Source organism: Corvus kubaryi, unplaced genomic scaffold (genome assembly GCF_017639235.1).
Source record: "Corvus kubaryi isolate FWS band 111438036 unplaced genomic scaffold, C.kubaryi_AGA036_p1.0 138, whole genome shotgun sequence".
NCBI classification, from domain to species: domain Eukaryota; kingdom Metazoa; phylum Chordata; class Aves; order Passeriformes; family Corvidae; genus Corvus; species Corvus kubaryi.
Window position 1 is genome coordinate 15335414 of NW_024580672.1, and position 6616 is coordinate 15342029.

Sequence of the window (6616 nt, forward strand, 5' to 3'; positions counted from 1 at the left end):
AGCTGGATCTCATTTTCTAAAATTTATATGTCACTTCTTAGCATTAAAGATACTCTCCATAACATTTACCGTTCTGCTTGCGAGGTCCCCCATGAAGCATTTTAATGTAAGCTTATAACTTCCCTTAAAAAGCTATGTTTAATACTTTCCCTTTTTATTTTTAAATGTTCTGGAGAGTATCTTTAATGCTAAGCTGTGCCGTGTATTTTTTAGAAACTGGGATCCAGCTCCTGGGTGACTCAGTGTAGAGGCTCCTGAGGCAGGTCAGGGAAGCTGGGAATGTTCACTCCAGCATTGGCCCCAGTGGTCCCAAGTCAGAGTCTGTCCCCTTTTCCAAGGCCACAGATGCTGCAGAGGAAACCACAGTGTCTCTGATGAAGCCTTGTCTGAGCAGGAAGTGAAGAACCCACCTTGTAACACTCAGCTGGACTCAGGGACTCTCCAATTCAGTGGGCTCAGTGCTCAAGGGATGCTGGCTCTGACCCCAACTACCCTGTCCCTGAAATACTCCACCTGGTAAACACCTGAGACCCAGAAAAAAAATAAAAATATGATGAAGAATAGTATTTCTCTGAGGAAAGACTAATGGGATCAGGTCCTAAATTATTATTCTCCTGATATCTCATATATCAAACAATGGAAAATGTGAGAAAATAATTTTAAAATAGATACATGTTTTTAAGTTTAGAAAGTTAGTGTCCTTCAGGATTTTTTTTAATGCCATTTTTATGAATATTGAATGCTGTAAACCAAACACAAAGCAAAAGCCAGACTTCATTTGTTCTGGTTTTGGTGAAGGGTAAGGATTTTTTTGAACACTGGAGTTATTTCAGTTTTAGGAAGTTGAAAACTAATGAAAAATAATTATTTTCTGGTGGGTCGTGTATTCAGTTGGCTCTCAGTGGGAGGTAAACGGAGTCAAGAGTGTTTTTCTTCATTACCCTGAATGTCTACTGTCCCTTATTTGTGAAAGAAAAGATAAGGATGCTGTAACAAAGTATTTGGGGGAAAATGTAGAATAACGTTTGAAAATAAAGACAAATTTGAAAGGAATATATCAATATAAATGTAACCTATGGGAAATCTTTACTCCGATTTTTAAAACTATTTTTTTATGATAGTTGTTCAGAAAAAATCGTGCGCATAGAGATATGTGAGTGGCTGTGAGAATATGCTGTAATTCATAGATTTTCTGCTCGTCTCAACGAATGGTTTCATGTTTGTTTAGGTTTTGTGTGTGTGCATAAACCAGACCAGATTTCTATTTGTATTTCTCGCTCTTGTTTTCTTAAATGATTCGCCTGCTTTCCCCTTAATTTTAGCTTGATCTGTGCATTTAAAAAAAAACAAACAAAAAAACACACAACCAAAAAAACCCAACAAAGAGACAAAAAAAAAAAACAAAAAAAAACACCAAACCCAAAGAGGTGTTGTTTTTTTTTATGGTTAAACTTGCTAGCCCTGTAGCTCGGGAATGATAAACAAATGGTGAGCGCGGCGCTTTATGCAGGCAGACACGCTCGGCTCTCGTTATGCTGCACTGCCACCTTCCGTCCCCCGGCCCTGGCCGCCGCCGCCCGGCCCCGCCGCTCCCGCCGGGTCGGGCACCGATGGATTCGGAGGTCTTCAAGAGCTTTCATTTCCATAATTCTGCTTCTGTACTGACACTTCTGTACTTTCTATACAATTTGTAAGCAGAATCTCTGCGTTAGCTGTATCATGGGTTTTAGGTGGTTTTTTCGTGTTTTGTTAATTATTATTATTGTTATTATTATTTTAAAGTAATTCTTATTTTCAGAGTTTTAAAAACATTTGGCCCTGAAGCATTTATTCCTCTCAGAGAGCGATACAGAAAGTGTGATTGCTGCTATTTATACTCTGAAAGAATTAATGTGTTTCAGGCTGTTCCCTTTCACTGCAGCCCAATCCCAAACTGAAGGAGAAGCATCTGGCACAATGGAAACTGTCACAACACAAGGCTGCAACTTCGACTGGTGAGAGAAGGCTCCCCTTGGAAGTGCAGATCACAGAGAGGAGACTATTTGAAAGGACCCTGCAGCTACAAGGCACAGGCACAGCCATGCTCTTGTGGGCGATGAGGAGCCTCAGTCTGCGGGAACCAAAGGCAAAGAGAAACACACTCCCCTGGCGCCAAACTCATTATGTGCATGGCCAGAGCAACCTTTGCTTATTATATTTTGAGAGGAAATCCCTTAAACACACTCCCCCCTCAAGTCCAAGGCAGGTGGTGCTTGTGGGGGCTCCCCAGGTGATGTCTCGTGATGGGGAAGTGCTCAGCAAGGAGGGGTGCTGGACCAGGAGGTGGCTCCTTGTGGGCTGCTATCGTGGCTCCTGGCTGATCCCTCTGACAGCCTCGCTCCAGGTGCTCAGCAAAAACACAGTCCTCCTCTCCACAGCCTTTCCTATTTACTTATTGACTCTTCTTGCCAGTGGCTCTTTGCTTTAGGGAGGCTGAGCAGAAGGAGAAGGAGAGGAAGGCTGGGGAGGAATGGGAACTCTTCAGCACAGGAGGTGGACCGTGTTTCTTTTATCTTTACCAAAGGGGAAGGAAAAAGCCTCAGGAGGGTATTCCCAGGGAGGAAGTAATTCCCTTTTCTTCCACCCAGCAGGAGGTTGCATCCTGCCTTCAGCTCTCTGCCCCCTGGCTTCCCAGGCCAGCGGGGTTATGTGCTGCTGGTTCTGCCCACACCACCACAGAATGCCTCCATGCTGGGTGGTTTTAAAGGTCCTCACAGCCCCTTTGGGGCTTTGACAAGGCTCGTCACCCGCTGCAGACTCTATGGGATGGGCTGGGGATGAGTACATGCCTGCTTTGGGTGCTGGGACCCTGTCCAGTGTCATCATCCTCATTTTCTGAGCAGGAAAAGAAAGCATCAATGTCCCTGTGCCCAAAGATGGCAAAGACTAGCACAAAGCCCTTTTCCTTCATTCCAGGGGTTGGTTTCAGCATCAGAGGCCTAGGGGGTGGAGGGGATAAACTGGGGGTATCCTGAACCCTTCTCTTCTAGCACAGAGCCTCTGCCCACAGCAGTAGCAGCATCAGACGGCTGTGAGTTCACCTCCCACATGAAGGTATTGCTCTGCTGCTCACACAAGCATTATTGCTATATTCTAATTTCACATGAAAAAATTCCTGCCTGGACATGCCTTTCTACCAGCACTGGAAGAACCATTCAAAACAAAACAAAAAATTAGAGATGGCTCCCTTACCTGTTAGATGCCTACAACCTTGTCTTGACTACTACTGTTGGGAACCCAGCATTTTTTTAACACCCAATTAAATTAGTGTAATTGGGATAGAGTTGCAATTTCTTTGCCTCCAGCTGTGAGTCATAATCTGTTTAGCACCTGAGTGCTATTTCACTTTATTTTTAGTACTTAGTCCATAGTTTGGAAGGGGAGAAAGCAAACCTACATGTCAGTCAGGATTTTTTGAAGGTGTAGATTACTTATCGTTAATTTAAATGTGGCATTTAAATGACCATTCACAGGTGGTTTTAATGCTTTTATTAACTTCTTTTTTGGCCCTTGTAAGGGATACATCTGAAAAAAGAAATGTCAAAGACCTTGAACTACAGGCCATGCCAATAATACATTACTGCTACTATACCATGGGAAAAACTGTAAAACAGAAGAGCTCCCAGTGAGGGAAAAACCAGAACTTTATTATAATAAAGAATAATAAAAATGGCAGAAAAATATTATCAATACCTAGTCTTGTTTGAGCTACCAGTTCAGCCTACAGTACATTTTGAAATGATGAATTGGCTGGAGAGAAAAACATATTCCAGATGTTTTCTGTGTTTGTCTCCGGTATTTACTTCATCATGCCTTATCCAGAGGGGTTATTCAACAGAAATAAATTATATACTAAGTATGATCAGTGAGGAAAATTATTGATTGTGCAAGTATAAAAGACAAAGTAGCACTGGGGAAATAGCTCAGTATAAAACATAAACCAGCCAGAAATTTTGTCTGCAGTTCCGATCCTTGGTTATAACTGAGACCAACCAGCCTTAGAAAAATCATTCTGAATCATGGTTGATAAAAACTGTAGACACAAATAATTGTGATGGATTGGGAAACCAAGACCCCAAGAGTGGGAATCCCCCCAGCCGGAGCAGGGCGGTGAAACGCCCGCGTGAACCTGCTGTGTCCTGTCATATGGGGAGGGACAAGGGCCTCACCTTTGCTGGGGTCAGCGTGCTTGGAGCCCAGTGCTGGGAAGCTGGGGAGGGCCAGAAGGCAACAATGCTGTGCTGGCTCCAAGGACATTGGAGAGGGATCCCTCCTGGCATGGCTAAACTGCTGTTGCACAAGACAGCTGAGTGCCAGGTCCTTGATTCATCCCCAACCTAAGGAGGTTTCAGCTGAAATGGTAGAAGATTTACGGGCATCGGAGATGGACTAAGTCGCTAAGATAGCCATAACATGTTGACTTATAGGACGTGTCTAGTAGTGTCCCCACAACTGAATTGGGAATGGCAGCAGGTCTGTGACCCTCCAGATCATCTGTCATACAAAAAAACCCAAAACTTCAAGGCTCCTCAGGCAACTTATCTACGGGTATATTTATTTTGCAAAGCAAGACTGAATGTCTTAAAAAAAGAGCCCCACCTCATCCATCTATCTACACTCTCCAGGGTGAGGTTTTCTTTAAAAACAAAATAGCCAAAAGCTAATTGCATGTAAGTTCAGACTTAAGATATTTTAGTGACACTCAGAAGGTGAGGAACAAAACCCCTGTCACTAAGCTGATGTCTCTAAAATGTCTGCCAAAACAGCTCTTTAAAAAGATATTTGCACCTTTATTTAGTTCCTCCTTGTGAGGAATGTTTACTGCAGTCCGTAGATGTGGTTATGTCGTGTTTCCACTGTGTTTTCATTCAGTGTTGCTCTGTATTTGTGGTTTTCTCATTTGTGACAGTCTAGTAACTGGAGCCATTTGTACCTGAGCAAATAATATCAAATCTGAATACTTTATAAATATTTACAATATGTGGTGTGTCTCCCACTCACATCAAATGCAAAGTATAAAAAGCAAAAACAAGCAGAAACAAACAGAACCTGTGTTACGTTATAATAAATATTTACTGTATGTACTATTGACTAAAGAGTCCCATACAGCTATTTAGGAGGCATTGTTTCTGTCAGGCTGTTCTATATTAAAACATTCTAAATGAAGCTGTTTGAGAATAAAAATGTGCATGTTAGGGAGTGATTGATGCCTATGACTTATTTAATTTTTTTGGCAAGGGGAAGTAGTTCATTTTTTTCTCCCTGCACATGTGGGTAGTGAATTAGGCAGGAGCCTGGGACTCTCTGGCACAGCTGCAGAATACATTGGAGTGAGGTCCCAGTGCAAGACTTGAGGGGAACGTGACCCTTCAGGCCCACCGGTTTTAAGCAGAGATCCCAACTGCAAACAATCTGCACTGAAGGCAGGGCAGGCAGTGGCAGAGCAGCAGCCGTGTTCCTTGTGTAGCAAAGTCAGCCTGAAAACAGGGAGGAGAGAACTGTAAGTTTCAGAGAATCATAGAATCATCTAGGTGGTGAAGGACTTTTAATACAATCGAGTCCAGTCATTAACCCAGCACTACTAAACCACGTCCCTGAGTGCCACATCCACACGCCTTTGGAACACTACCAGGGCGGTGACTCCACTGCTTTCCTGGGCAGCCCATTCCAATGTGTGGCAACCCTTTCAGTGAGGACAAAATGGATCCTAATATCCAGTCTAAACCCCCACCTAGCTACAAGCTCTTTTCAGGTAGTTGTAGAGAGCAATAAGGTCCTCCTGAGCCTCTTTTTCTCCAGGCTAAACAGCTCCAGTTCCCTTAAGCTGTTCTTCATAAGGCTTGTGCTCCAGACCCTTCCCCAGCTCCCTTGCCCTTCTCTGGACATGCTCCACCACTTTAATGTCTTTCCTGTAGTGAGGGACCCAAAACTACACATGATTCAAGGTGTGGCCTGCTTAGGGCAGAGTATGGGGGGCAGTCACTTCCCTGGTCCTGCTGGCCACATGGCTGCTGATCCAGGCCAGGTGCCATTGACCATCTTGCCTATCTGGGCACACCTGGCTCATGTTCAGCCACTGCCAACACAGATCCTTTTCTGGTGGATCACCTTCCAGCCACTCTGCGCCCAGCCTGTAGCACTTCACTGCTGTGTCCCAAGTGCAGGACCCACTTGGCTGTGTTGAATCCCATACAAGTGGCTTCAGCCCGTCTTGATGAGCCCCATACAAGTGGCCCCATCCCATCAATCCAGCTCTGCAGAGCTTTCCTGTCCTCCAACAGATCAACACTCCCACCCAACTGGGTGTCGTCTTTGGACTTGCTGAGGGGACACTCAATCCCCTCATCCAGATCATCAATAAAGATATTTACATGGACAGATAAATGCTGCAGAGCAGGGAGAAGGAAGCAGTTCAAGATATTTGATTTCTCTGCTTTTGAGGAACAGCTTTACCAAGTCCTGGACAAAGGGACCCTTAATGAACAAGCAAAGACTTTTTAGAGTGTCATCAGATCCTGCTCCAGGAGGAAGACTAGATTTGCACCTGCAGGCTCCATGTCATGAGGGACCTCCAAAG

General features: G+C 44.2%; 1 long non-coding RNA gene across 1 annotated transcript in view; it reads left to right on the forward strand.

Annotated features, from left to right (window-relative positions):
• LOC121660202 overlaps positions 1-5242 on the forward strand; it is a 15685-nt gene extending 10443 nt beyond the window's left edge. The window contains exon 4 of the long non-coding RNA XR_006014563.1: positions 1902-5242. This is a non-coding gene — a long non-coding RNA (uncharacterized LOC121660202). The remainder of the gene's footprint in view (positions 1-1901) is intronic.
• Positions 5243-6616: the final 1374 nt, after the last annotated feature.